The sequence below is a fragment of the Cylas formicarius genome, unplaced genomic scaffold (assembly GCF_029955315.1).
Source record: "Cylas formicarius isolate icCylForm1 unplaced genomic scaffold, icCylForm1.1 PGA_scaffold_3__17_contigs__length_32017465, whole genome shotgun sequence".
In the NCBI taxonomy this organism is placed as follows: Eukaryota; Metazoa; Arthropoda; class Insecta; order Coleoptera; family Brentidae; genus Cylas; species Cylas formicarius.
In genome coordinates this window covers 18684547-18699864 of record NW_026844326.1, presented here as the reverse complement: position 1 = coordinate 18699864, position 15318 = coordinate 18684547, and the positions used below count along the sequence as shown (strand labels likewise).

The window sequence follows — 15318 nt, the reverse complement described above, 5'->3', positions numbered from 1 at the left end:
TGAGGTATCATGTTGAAAGACAAAAACAAAACAATGGTAGCAGATGGCGGCAGAAAAAAAAATGGTGCTGGTAGGTACGCATCAGCGAAGCAAAGCAACAACGGAAATAAAAATAGACGACGGACGGCGATACAAAGCGAAGAAGCAACACTCCGCAAGTGTTGCGGGCACGCCTAATCCGTAATTCACCTTCAACGCGATTTTAACCGTGGAATGTACCGAAATGAGCTAGATTAAAGTCGGCGAGTAGTCTCAACACAATAACACAAATTAAACCGGGTTCCTTACATTATAAATTGAATAACTCGAGAACAACTAATTATGGATCACGATCTTCGATCGTGACTGTACGGTACGCGATATTAAAAGGCTGTTCCTCCGTTGTTAATTTATGCTGGGCACTGTAAATTTAGGGATTTGTTTATTGTTGCGGTGTTCGTGGCCGAACGTTTCACAATTGTTATTACCTTTTTCAACTTCGGGATCCCGCCGATATCATTGCAAAATGACTCTCTGTTAAATGCTACGTCTTCTGGAATCATAGATCTGTGGGTTCGAGTAGCATTTGCCGAAAATTTACTTGGCTCGGAATGATTTTTTATCTCATCCCTTATGTGTAAACGGATGTTTTGTCTTTTTCACTCTTGAATGACAAACCCGTTCCAAGGAGAACGTTGTAAAGTCTGTTCATAGATATAAGAAAGTGATACGAATTAAGGAAAGACCTGGGCAAGCTGTAAGGCCGAACAGGTCTGTACTTTGCTTAGAATTTAATTATTTGGGATTTTGTTAGGAAAGATACTAAGCAATATTTTTTTATTTATGTATGTATTTATGTTTAAATTTTTGGTATAATCTTCGTGAAAATAAATGTCTTTATTATACATATTATATATATAATGGATTGTTGCTTTTATGTCACATGAGGAAAGGGTCATAGTCAACTTGCATTGTCCATTACAATGACGCTATTAGGAGGAATGTTTGGAACTAGTTTGTTTTCAAACCAATTTCATAAAAATCAGCGGTGGTGTCTTCATGGTAATCCAGAGAAGAATCTTTAATATTTTTCGCAGACAGAGAAAGTCCATTTGGAATCCAACCATCTTTAGAGCCAGCATGCAAAATAGTTATTCTTTTATCTCTTTTTGGTGGCGCGTTTGTTTTACACTTATCAGTTGAGTCAATCCATCTCTTTTCCGGGGTATCATAAGTGTCGAACTAATAAACGAAGTAAATAATTGGCCTTTGTTGTTCTCTGTAAATCCTAATTTTTTCTAGATATTCCAGTCGCCATTTCCGAATTCTAAAAGATTCCATTAAAACTGGCCTTTTGTCAATTTTTTTAAATCTAAAACCCATAATACACTTCCATAAGGTAGTTCTGCCACATTTAACACCGGTTTCACGATTTTCCATACAGTTGATGTTGGAATTTTCATCAATGGGGCCGTTTCTTCTAAAGATGCTTGCTTGCTGGCCCCACATTCAATGAGAGTCAAGTAAACATTGTTTATAACTTTTCAAGTTTCAATAGAATAATGTTTTTTACATTTGGGTGGGAGCATCTCCTGAGATACACTAGACTCGCACAAAGACGGCAGTCAACACAGGCAGGCAGGAATCGAATGCTTTCAGATTAATTGATAATTTTAGAAGCCCAATATAAAGGGAACACAAATTTTCTAAAACATCTAAAAAATATGTAAAAATTCGTGGTTTACTTTTAAAACAATGGAAGAAATTGCAAAGATCATTGCTTGTGCCGAAGAATGGAATGTGATTTATACACTACTTTAACATCGAGTAGAATCTTTACATCGAGATTTCTTTTGAGTCAACTAATTGTTGGCGCACTTTAATTTGCCGTTTACATTGTATTGCACGTACTGAAAAGAAATATCGCAAGGAGTTAATGATAACAAAGTGCATGTTACGGCAGAGCACTAAACCATTCTAAACTATTTAAATATACTTACTCACCTAAAACCCAATTTCTATCAACACTTTATCGCTGAGTGCTGGATTACTGCCTTAAATTGCTTTATTGTTAAAACGTATTATTACCTTATTTAACACAAACAAAAACTAATTGCATTGGAGTATATAAAAAATGGCTAAGCCCACGGTAGTTCCATTGAACACGTTACCCCACCAGTGCGCGTACATTTGAAACCAAGTGCGTTAAGTATGAAGGTAAGTGTGAAGTGAAAATGACATTTTATAGTTTTGGTTAGTTGCAAAATTTGACCAAAGTTGTTTTTAACCGGTTACGTGATTCTGAGCAACGAAAACGGGGTCCGCATGTTTTAAAATGGGTATCATATTCCAAATTTATTTAAGAAACGAGTCATGTGACATCGTTTGACCTTTTCGTCATTCCATATGTCAACTTTATTTTAATTTATTATTATTGTGCCATGTAATAACTTCAAGGGCATTCGAGGTTCGAAGAAATGTACTTTTTAGACCAACAATATTTGATAAGATATTACCAATAAAATACATTTTTCATAAATGCTTGATATTAAATCGGCTTATTAAAATTCCAATTATTTGAAAGATAAAATTAATTAAATGCTGTCAAAAACTACATATTTTAATACCCAAAAAATTTAATTTAATCTTAATTTGCGGCAGAAATAACGCGTTTTTTTACGAAGATCTTAGTGATTTCCTGGAAATTAAATTAAATAAGTTAAAAACAAACCATTCAATTAATTTAAACTAACCAAAATTAATTTTTTGTACCTGAGGAGCAATTTTGGTTAGTGTTTATTATTCTCTTTGTGGCCCATAGGAAAGAAAAAATTTGACAACGAAAACAGGAGAATAATTCTCTACATTAATATCACAAAAATCAAAATAGCGTTCATGGATATAGTTAATCAAATATAAGTTAAGCTAATGTTACTATTTTAAATGCTATTTTGTTTTAGGTGTTGAAGCAAGTACTGGCATTTGCCGCATTTGTTCTAGTAACATTGTTAGTTGTCCAAGGTGCTTACGGTGAGTTGCTGAAAAAAGTATGCCGTTAATGATTTTTCCTGATACATTATACATATATACATTATTTATGTATTATTATTTATAATTAAAAAGTGGACTAATGAGAAAATGAAAGATTTCACTTACGGTCAAAAGAGAAGGTGGGTGGTTGTGATTTTGGCATAAAATATTGCTATTACTCAGCTCTGCAGCTATTTATCTTTTAAGCTTTAGAGATAATCTTATTGAATTGTTACCGTATAAGAAAAATATTTTATAGAGAATCTTTCTTGGAAATATTTTACATTGTGTATTTATCTTGCATCAAAATATACAATTATTCATTCATTAAATAAATATCCCATTGTTCACCTATGAAAGGCAGTTTGCAGCTGCTGTCAGCAGAGTTTGTGTTTGTGTTTGGGAGATACTTCTTTCTGACCTATAACTAATAGCAGATTATTTTAAATTAAAGTTTATTTATTATTGTAAAAGAATTCATTTATAAGGTATTTTCATGGACTTTCCATCCATAAATATACATACGATTTCCTTTAAAAAGATGTAACATTGATTTACCACAATTTTCTCCATGTGCAGTATTTGTATTTTGTATTCTGTCCAATTCAGCAAAAAATAAACCCTGTAGCGTAAAAATTAAAAAGACTGTTGTCAACAGCAAACCTAGATTATTATTTTAATAGAAAATTAAAGTGCGCCATAAACCAGTAACGTTACAAAGCAATCGATCATATTTCAGGGCAAACAACAACTGAAGAACCATCCACCAGCACAAATGCCGACGATTGAGTTCGCCAGCTGAAATTTCCAGTTTTAATTTCCAAAATGCAATAAACGCTAACATCCAACGAGGGGACTTTTTGATTTCGAAACCGCTTTTACCTTAGTTATTAGGAAGGAAAAATACAAATTCCGAGCGTGCCGTTCAATTAATTTGAAGTTATGGCGCGCTCTTTTTGTTCGTCAAAGGGCCTGGAAGATGTTTTATTCATATTTAGCAATGCGCCATATTCGGCAAAAATATAAATATTTACAACGGAACGTCTCGTCCGTTTTAAAAGCGAAGTGTCGGGTCCGTTTTCAATTTAAATTCGCCGTCGCGGGTCGAAAAGGCGGATCGAGCGGTCGTTTTGCAAATTTCATCTTCGGACCTTGACGATGATAAAACATAAATAGGAAATGGACAGCGGAAGGCGAAATGCACGCGGAAAACCAATAAGAAGTGCGTGGGATTTTCAAGTAAACCCATTCCGAAGGTTAGTACTGTAATTACAGAAGCGGTATTAAATAACGCAACATCTGTGTTATGGTTTTAACAACAATAACTATGTTATATAAAAAGGTGACGTAGGTGTAGGAATTATTGTAACCCGATATTCGTTCGAGAACCTGCTAAGGCCTCCGATAATGAGAAATCAACTGTTATTACGACAACGAGGTTGGAAAATGTGCTGGGCATATGCCATTGCGAGTGCGGCTATTTTTTAATTAAATTATATTTATTTCTGATTCAAAAGGAAATGTTTAGGATTAACTATATACAGTCGGACAAAAAAGACTCCGTACACATAGTATTTTTTTCAGTTTTCTTTTAGTTTCTTCTTTCACTTATATTTAATGAGAAATATATTTCAAGTACATATCGGCAATCTCATTAAGAGTAATAATAAATAAAATAAAAATCATTTGAGACACTTTATTTGAATAATTGAAAATAAGGCAGTTTTAGAAGCAAGAAACTATGTCAAATAAATCTCCATACACATTAATAAATCACTATTCAGAACTGCAGATAGAACCGTTAATTATCAATATTATATCAAGTCAGCTTGTATCAAATTTCGCTTAAACAAATGAGTTATACTTGTTTATTTTTGACGCCAGTTTTAAGTCAGTGGCTTTGAAGTAAAACCAAAATGAGCGCTAAAAATTGCGAAATTCCAATTGCGCTTCGAAAAACTCATAGTAGATTTATGGAAAGAGAAAAAATCCTTTAGAGATATTGGTAAAATAATTAAAAAATCACATTCAATTCTACAGTATGTAATAAATCAATACAAATCCACCGGATCTTATAAAGCGCTCTGGTAGTCCCAGGAAGTTAACTGCACGAGAAGAGACTTCTGTTGTGAAAAAAATTATAATTAGTTATGAAACAAGCGCTCCAAAATCTGCAGAGGAAATCAGGGAAGAGTTCTCAAAAAATGTTAGCCCTCAGATGATTAGAAACTGCTTCTTGCATCGAGCAGGTTATAACGTCAGCATTGCCAGAAGGAAACCATTAATTTCGAAAAAAAATCGAAAAAAACCTTTGGAATTTGCCGAAGAACACATTAACAAAACCGAAAAACGTTATCTTTAGTAACGAAACAAAAATTAATCTTTTTGGGTCAAATGGTGGGGATGAAGTTTGGAGGAAAAAAATACATCTCTGAAAGTCGAAAATGTCTGTCCTAGGGTGCAGGTCCGCTAATGGGGCAGGCAATTTAGCTTTTATTAACAGAATCATGGACCAACGCTATTTGAACATCCTGAAGAATAATTTAAACCAAAAAGACTTAATGCCATTATTAAAGCAAATGGCAATTGTACGAAAAATATTAGACTTTCAGACGCTTTTCAATTTATTATAAGAAATAAAAGTGTACGGAGACTTATTTGACATACTTTCTTGCTTCTAAAACTGCCTTATTTTTATCGTTTAAATAAAATGTTTCAAATGATTTTTATTACTCTTAATGAGATTGCCGATATTTACTTGAAATATATTTCTCATTAAATGTAAGTGAAAGAAGAAACTAATAGAAAAATGAAAAAATACTATGTGTACGAACACTATTTTGATCGACTGTAGCTAATAATAATAACTATGAACATTTTGAGAAAGTCCATTCAACGTTCGCATGCACGAGATTTAAAATTTTGTTTTTAACCAATAACCTTGCGATATTTAACATGGCCGCTTGTTGACAAAGAAAGGTACTGAACTACCATAGGAAGGGCGGGTTGGATGAAGTAAGTGTGCAAGACAAAGACCAAGGGATCTCAAATGAAAGCAAAAGGGAAATGGACCAACCACAACTACCAACTTTTTACCGAATATAAATAATTATTAATACCCTAATGTGAGGAGAGTGTTCTAGGTTATTCGCGAATTTAACCGACTTAATAAAAGCGCAGAACACGGTAATTGAGCGCAGCGATGCATTAAGAACAATAATCGACGATTTTCGTTATGTCTTTACGTTGTATTAAATACAACGGAATATTTCACGACAACAAATCGTTTGCGGCTTACGAAAAACGTAAAAAATAAGATTAATAACAATGCCGAGTTACTAATAAATCTGACGTACAAATAAACATTGCCACACGGAGAAAAAGAAAGTGACCGGCGAGATATTGTTCGGTTTTGGTTCCTATTAAGGAAAACGGCTTTTAGTGCGATATCGCGTTACAAAGCCGCCATTGTTTAAATAAAGAAATGCCAACGTCTACACGAAACTTCTGCAAGTTATATAAGAGATTAACGACTGTACGATGGTAGACGGGCAAAATTTATACAACGAACCCAGTCCAACAATGGAGAATTGCCACCGATGGGGTATTAAAAAAATAGTATTCAAGTTTCCTTTCACAAAGATATTACCAGCCAAAATAGAAAAATAATTAGACAGCCCAATACCCAAGAAAGTAGTGAATTTAGTGATTCTTGTCCCGGTTGCACTTCAAGTATATTTAGCACAGCAACATTTAATCCGTGTGTTCGAATTTCGACGGGTATCAAAACTCTTTTTTCCGAAACTTCCAGATTCATGCAACCCTTGATGAAGCCTAATAAACAGCTATGATGAGAGGGTCTACGATTAGGATACGCTTGTGTATAAAGACCACAAGCTTCCAACGAATTTCCGTTTGCACACCCATACATAAAACTCGTATCTGTCATTTCTGCATTAATGTAATGTAATTCACTATTATTGAATTAAAACTCTTATAATTAAACAATTAAATGACTAGATAATAAATTTTTCATTGAATTCGTAGGATTTTAAATCCAAACTAACTAACCGATGCCCGATAAAACAATAATAGATTTTTTTTAGGAGACAAAGGGCGCCAAATAAAACATTTTTTATAATAATAATCTGGCGTAACATTTTATTGATCTATTTTCGTTTTTAAGATAAAAACTGAAAATATTACATTTCCACCATATTTGGTTCGACATCTCCCTTTTAAGTTAAAAACCACCTTTTATTTTAAACAATTGACTTTTTTGCATTTATTTTGAAATGGTTCAAATTAAAAGGACTTCTATATCTGAATTCTGAATACTCAAAGCCTATATCTGCATTTGAAGACTCTCTTTATAGTGCTTACGTTTCAATAAAACAACTACTACAAATTGGTACATTTAAATGCATTAGAAAAAGCAAATGGCATGAGCGAATGATACTGACTACATGTAAAAAAGACCAAGTTTATAATATCAGCCAAGACTACTCAAGACAACACCCAAATGTTTATAAATAATCAGGCTACAGAAAAGATGTATGATAAACAAGAATAAAAATTGTTCCGTAAAAATTAAAACCAAAATAGGACTGGCGAGGAACATTTATAGAAATGAGAAGGGTGTTTAGATCTTAAGATCTGAAGATCTTATGGCGTAGAAGCATGGACTCTTAGGAGTCTGGAAGTGAAAAGACTTATTTCAAAAAAGAAACAGAAGCTTCAATACTTGGAATATGTAATGATGGAGATAAGTACCACTTATTGCGAGCGTGGGAAGAAGGCGCTACTTCTAGTTGAGAAACATACGGTACGGGTTCAGTTATTCCACAAATCAGCTATTTCAAGAGGTAACCCTCGGAACTTAAAGAAGAAAAAATTATATAGATTCTGGGTTCCGGCGTACCGGTCAACACCAGCTGCGGAAAGCATTTTCCCGCACCAATGCTCGCACACCATTTTCATGTGCCGGTTGGTGCACTCCGGTAAATTTCGCGTGCCAAAGGATGTGGTGTCATGGTGGTGTATGGTGTCATGTTGCGAAGATGGGATCATCTGGTGTGTGGAAAAAGAATTGTCGCGTGGATCTGCATATCTGACCGCACGTTACGCGGTACAAAATTTCGCTGAAACTTGCAGACCAGATGCCGGTTGTACAAAATAGTTAACTGTCCTTCTATGGCGTCGAATTTTATAGTATGGAACGACGACGCAAAAGAAATAAAAGGCAACGCTGGAATGCGGATAGCGTTGAAATAGTAACGAATGCGTTTTATAGTTAATTAAAAATGAATCGTTAAGCGGCGTTGACGCTTTAAAAGTAGCGCACGAAACAGAATCACGATCACGTATATATGACGATTTTGTTTTTATTAAATTCTTATCAACAGCGACAACTTTATACAAAACAGATAAAATCGTAATCTATGGGTCGGGTAAAATGAATACATTAGAGAAAGTAGTTAGGTAATAATGAATTCTTTTACGGATTATGTTTGCTTTGGCTTGACCCGTTACCGGTAACCGCGATACGAGACAAAATGTGGACCAGTTTGAGATTGATGATAGTAACGGCGAAACCAGTTTGCTAGATACTAATGCGTACAAAATGGCCAAGTACTTAGCTTATCTCGGTACCCCATTTAGATACGATAAAAATTATGGATAAATTTGAACGCGCCATTCGTATGCGATTTTTTAACGTAATCATTTTTAGATATATACAAGGTGATGCGTTAATAGACGGCTCCAACTTAGGGGCAGATTCTTCTTCACATTGAAAACGCGTCATTTCCTAACTCCAAATTTCAAATATTTATTTTTTTGTTGTTTTTTTAAATTTATCTCCAATCATTTTAAAATTAATAAGCTGAAATTTAGTATACCAGCATATACCAAAAACATATATTTGGAGTAGTATAACTTTAATTTTTCAAAAAAAAAAAACTTCCACAGGCAACTGTGCACTGTGGTACACTTTTAAAGACCTTAACACTTTTTCATGAAACGTCCCTGACTTTTAATTGTCGCAGCATAAGGTCCACCCTTCAATTTCATTGTCCTCGCATTTTTTTTCTCTCAAATTAAGTTAAAATATGAAGAAAGTCCATGTTAGGAATCTGTTCATTTTACTTGTCAATTAAAAATCACGTTTAAGAGTTTTCTGTATCAACATTATTATCAACTTATTTTAAAAATTGCGAGTGGTTAATGAAAAAAATATATATTTTACATCCTAAGTAAGAAAGCATTTTCGGGCTCATTTTCATATCAACTTTTCTTCTAATTTCAAGCTGATTTGGAGCCGTGTAGTAATGAATTACCCTGTATACTGTTATTCATGGAAATTATTGAAGCCTCTATTTGGACCTTATCTTTGGACTATACATTCAGTTATCTTCATGCTTTCAATCAAACTGGGGATCAAACTGTCAGTTTCTAAATTTTAAATACCCCGACTTTGACTATCACTATAAATTTCACAGCAAAAATGATTCAATGTTTTTGGTTCATTTTGTTTGAAAGCCTGAAATATAAAAGCTAGGCTTAGGCGGAGTGACTTAAAGAATAGTGTAATATTCGTAACTTTGATATCTATAAAGTCCGGGTATTTTTTAAAAGGGGCCTCCTGTAACTATGTTTAGTATGTAGTATCAAATAAATCATCATTCATCTATTTGATCCTAAGAACATGGGTTTACTTAGCTTACATTACGTATGCAATTAAAGCAAAAAGCAAATCCACATAATTTTAGTATTAATTGAACTGAGGTGGCTTTTACTTGATGAAAATCCATTTATCGAAATAAATAAGAACTAAAAGTTCAGATTTTCACGAAATTATATATTATGACATGACAATTGTTTGGACAACACCGTGTCTTTATCAAATGTGATTTGATAAAGACACGTCATAATATATAATTTCGTGAAAATCTTAACTTTGAGTTCTTATTTATTTTGATTTTAGTATTATTTTTATTTTTTCAAGATGAATTTAAAATTTTAAAGGAAATATGAACAGTAAAGCAAAGACCTCCCGCGTAGTCAGTATCCAGCCATTACTTACCTATACAACTTCTTAGATATCTTAACAACCAATTATATAATATTAAAACAACAACAAATATACTTTTTTCTACAATCGAATTAACTTCAACAGTTTTACAACAAACTGACGAGTCTACCACTGCCAGAACAAATTAATCAAAGCCAAAGTATTTTTTTCAGCTAGTGCAAAAATTACCTTTTGCACTAGTGCACAAATAATAACTAAAATAAAAGCGATGTATACCTACAGGGCGAATAAAGTAAACTTTAATTCTATTTAAGGCGAAAAAGTAGTATTATTTTTATGTTTTTATCACTATTTTACATACTCTTGCATCGATTGGTAGCACTCAATTAAGCATAAAATAAATTATCACCAAGACCAGTGCGGTCCCTATAGAAATGCAATTGATAAGCATAAGCCAGGGACTTTTTTTAGTATTCTGTTTTGTATTCAAGATAAAAAAAGAATGATATATAAGAACAAATCTAATTAAACAGTAAAAAAATTGCATATTCGTTAAAATTTATTTACTTGTGGACCCTTTCATTGAAAGTATATAACATATAATTTAGAAAGGCCTTTTAATTTTTGGTTACTTTATTTAAAATGGAACATTCCATATATTATTACATTTTCAAATTCTGTGTGGAATTCTAAACCTATTTTATGTATTTATTTATGTCTTATACGTAAGTCTAACCGATTTTGAAATGTTTGATCTTGAAACAAAAGGGCCTCCAGCTTAACCAACTTTGAAAACACATATTGTATAATATACGATGTCTAAAATTAGGCCGCAAACATTCACATTTTCAAAGTCGCTAAACTCGTTTTTTTCAAATGGGACAACTTTAAGTGTTATCAAATCCGCGACCTATTTCTGCACAAACTATATTAGGGTTACCTCTACCTATTCAAAATAATTAGATTTTTTGATAATATTGCATTTGTTCGGCTGATTATTTTCCCTATACGTACTTCCCTATAGAAAAAACAAGTATTGTATTCTGTTGTCAAATATGACAACTAACAATTAGTATAGTAATAATAATAATAATAATAATAATAATAATAATAAAATTAATAATAATAATAATAATAATAATAATAATAATTGTTTTTCCATAGCCGTGTGTACGTGAACGAAAAATGTTCAGCCGAGCAAATACCATGCCATCAAAAAATCTAATTATTTCGAATGTGGTTCAGAATCTGAAAATTTAATAATGTACTGAGTGATCGATTTGAAATAAACAAGTTACCAGCAACTTCCGGTGGAACTTATCTTAATCTCAAAAATTTACAGGCGTTTTTATATTACATCTCAATAAACTTTTGATGAAAGGGATTGGTGAAAAACCCCGTATGGTCAAATTGCACAAAATTACAAAATTAGAACATTGTAAACATGGGACACGTGCGTGTCGAATACCGAAATTGTCAGAACCGATTGCGTCGGAGACAGATACAAATAAATTACTCTTTTATTGTTGATGTTAATAGGGGCCATCATCCGCAACACGATTATTTATGCAGCTGTTACGAGAATATGTATACGAATATGCAATTCTAAATATAAGTTTCCATTGTGTTCGTTAATGATTCTGAAATGATTTAATGTGGTCGATTGAACTTTAATGGAGAAATGGAGGAACGAAACGCTCTGTTCCCATTAAGAGATTGGAATCAACCGTCCTAATGGTATATACGTTTCTGCGGTTTCCGATACTAATCAATTGATGAACTTCACTTGTGCCGCGGAATCCATCCGACCTTCCAGTAAACCACTTGCGCGTGGCATTTTTCACGCTTTCGTCGTATTTTAAGCTTCATCCACAAAATAAGTTAATTATTGCATGCGGAATCAAAAAATTAAACGATATACTGATATAAAACGTAGATAACAACACACGAAGAGTGGTGCGGTACGTTTTCTCTTCCTGTTGCTTTTTATGTGCTTAACTTAGCAAGCTTTCGTTGAGAAACTGCGCCCTTTCCAAACGGTATATTATGACTCACAAATTATTAAAACTAGACTGTAGTAATCTTAAAGGGACACCAAACCAGTAAAGAAATAGTATTATAGTATAGTAATAATATAGTAATAGTAATAGTATAGTAAACAATATACATACGGAAATGAAAAATAAATTTGAGTGCGTAACGAAATTCCTAACTTTTTAGAAACCTACAATTTAATTAGAAAATAATTGAGGTATAATTAGTATAATCAGTCCAAAAGTCGATTTGGAAAAGGGGTTTTCAGCAGTATAAAAGTCATACAGTTTCAGCGCTCATGAATGCGAAATCAGAGTAGGCCGTTTCTAGTCATTTTAAAAGCGCCTCGAAGAAAATGTTTCAAGCATTTTATTTCATTTTTATTTTAAACTTTAGTCACTTTAAAATCCAAAAATAAAAATGCAAGATTTTTTAGAGAGCTTTAAAGTGTAACCCGTCTATTCTTCAAAATTCAAGCAGAAATAATTCGGTCGCTCCCAAGACCGTGGGTACTTCCCCGGAAATATCAGAAGTAGGTAACGAAATTGGGGTTTAATTCATTAATTAATATCTACGTAGAAATCTGCAATGTTTATCTGGATTTTACGGAGATTTCGACATTACATTAAAAAACAACAGCGATGAAAAATATTCCAGAAAAGCCTTGCCGCCCTTGCATTCATCAAAGGCAAAACAGCAAAGCATTGAAATTTTTTGGACAATTTTTCATCACTAAAAGACTAGGGAAGAAATAATTATTTAATAAACGAAATACAGTGCACATAAATGTCTAAAACTATATTTAACAACCTAAGATAATTATCCACCACAAAATGGAGCTATCAAGCGAAAAGTCCTTAATGCAGTTCCGTTTTTGGAACGACCCTCCGAAATTTATATGCAAGCAAGCGAGGGTATAAGATTGAGCGATTAGCTTACGTCGAAGCGTGTGTCATTTGAATACAAATAAATCCGAATCTTGTGGGTTCGGAACAATATACATATCGGACGCGCCCTTACCGACCCGGTCCGCAAATATCTTTTGTTGTAATTAAACGATCGTCGTGGTAATTTGGTAGCGCGTTATCGTGCCGTTACAATCCGCATTTCGCAAATACAAAAATTACAATGATCCATCTGAACGAGAGTATCTCCGATCGATCTTGGAACGCGCGTAGATTCTCGGAATTTTTAAAAACCGTAATTATGTGCGTTTCTAATAAGCCAGTTTGCTCGAGTTTTGCGCTCCAATTATTTACGATTCGGATTTTTTCGCGTAATTTTTAATGCCACCGAAGTAACAACTATTCAGATCCGTTATATACTTTGCAGTAGGAATGACATATAACTTGGGAGTTATAGCATAGTAGCAGTACAAAGTCCGTCAGTTGATTCCGCAAGTATGTCTCTGCAGTGTAAAAGTAAGTATATTATTGTCTAATTAAATGGAGTTGCTTCTACATTCAGACATTATGATTCTGTTTATAATTTGTAATTCGAATGAAAGTCTTCGTTTGCTATTATTTCCTAAATCCCACTTAAGCATCAGAAAAGGTACTTTTCACTCAAATATAAGATATAATTAACACCTTACTTCATTGCGAAATTTATTACTTTTTTAATGCGTTATGAAGTTACGCAAGGTGGCAAAATGAAAAATTATACAAAAAGAGTGAGGGGTAAACCGCGAATTTCCTTTATTAATGCCACTAATCTCCACTAATTCCGCTAATAACAGAGGTTTTAGAGGTTACAATTTAAATCCCTAACTAATACTTATTATATCTACTAATTCCCTTAATAATTCCACTAATGCCAACTAATTGCGATGCTAAGTATTTGTTGCTTTCGTTTTTAGATACTAAAAATTCGTAGTTGTCGGATTTCTATAACAGTTAGCGAAATGTACCAGGTTTAAAATTTATGACATTACGCGAGGATATAAATAGAACGTGTATCCCAGATACGTATATGGATGGAGGTACCCAATTAAAATTATTTGCCACTAATCTTTACTTTCAATAACTTATTTTTTACACAAACAAAAACAAATCTTCGGTTACTATTTTGTATTAAAACCATAAAACATTGAAATTATAACATTTATATATAAAGTCAGTTTATAAAAATAAGAAACAACACTTCAAAGAAAAAAATTAGAATTAGGAAAAAGAATAAACAAATATTAAACCATGGAAACAATTTAATCAAATTACTTACTACTTACTAAATTACAAAATACAAATAATTTTTTAGATTACTTTATTATTTTGAATTGGATTTTAGCACCTGACAATTCTTTCAACAGAAAACTAAACACAAAATACAATAAAATCAAGTTGTTTCGAATGTGCTTCGCAAAAACTCATAGTCATAGCTGCTATTCTAGTCGGCAGCATTGCAAAAATAAACAATAGAAATAAATTTAATATCAAATAGAAAATAAAAATCGGTAAAATCTCACAAATACATACATTTCATTAACAGAATAGAAAGAAAATAAGATAGTTTGAACCGCTTGGAAGCAACTCGGGACACACAAATATTTCTTTTTTGATTTATTTTGGATTTTTTATTATGTCACGTGGGTATTCAAAATGCCTATTCGACTTTCCAATTACTTTTTTCGTTTGCTGCAAATAGGAATTTTTAAGGAGCGTTAACGAAGTTGCTATTAAGGGGTATATAAAGTTACTGATTGTATTATTTACTATCAGTACATTTCTTTTGGCGTTCGACAGATATTTAGATTTAGTATCTCATAGATCAATGAATGGGTTTGATTGATTCGACAATCTGTGCGGTAATATCTATGAAATGTCCGAAGTGAATCGGATCCGTGGGAAACGAAATTTAATTCGGAAAATGACAGTTTGCGCACGCTAGATCTGTGTGTAATTAGGTACTTTACAGGCGGGAGTAGAAACAAAAATTGCATAAACACTTTAGAAGTGTCGCCTAATAAATATTTTTTCAAAAAGAAGTGACACCTTGCCCACGCCTGATCAGTGCATAATTGGGTATTGTAGACTAGGGAACTGATAAAGGCTATTGAATATTACCAATCGTTAAAAAATTGAAATACGATAAACTCATTCGGCAAAATGTTGCCATATTGTTAACAATCAGACGATATCCTGTTTGACGGACACGGCGTTTATTTTTCTTATCTCGTCCGTTTAATTCGGCCGATAGTTTGCCGTTAAGTGTGGGGAATACGGTCGTAAAAACCGGGCAATTTG

The 15318-nt window shown here is 33.0% G+C and overlaps 1 protein-coding gene and 1 long non-coding RNA gene across 5 annotated transcripts in view; one reads left to right on the top strand and one right to left on the bottom strand.

Moving 5' to 3' along the window:
• The window catches only part of LOC132699106 (rap1 GTPase-activating protein 1), a 373626-nt gene that overhangs the window by 190931 nt on the left and 167377 nt on the right, over positions 1 to 15318 (bottom strand). The gene's annotated exons all lie outside the window — the stretch shown is intronic.
• LOC132699571 (uncharacterized) lies at positions 2122 to 3857 on the top strand. Its single transcript, XR_009618520.1, has 3 exons — positions 2122 to 2196; positions 2940 to 3009; positions 3749 to 3857. It is a non-coding gene; the product is annotated as an uncharacterized LOC132699571 (long non-coding RNA).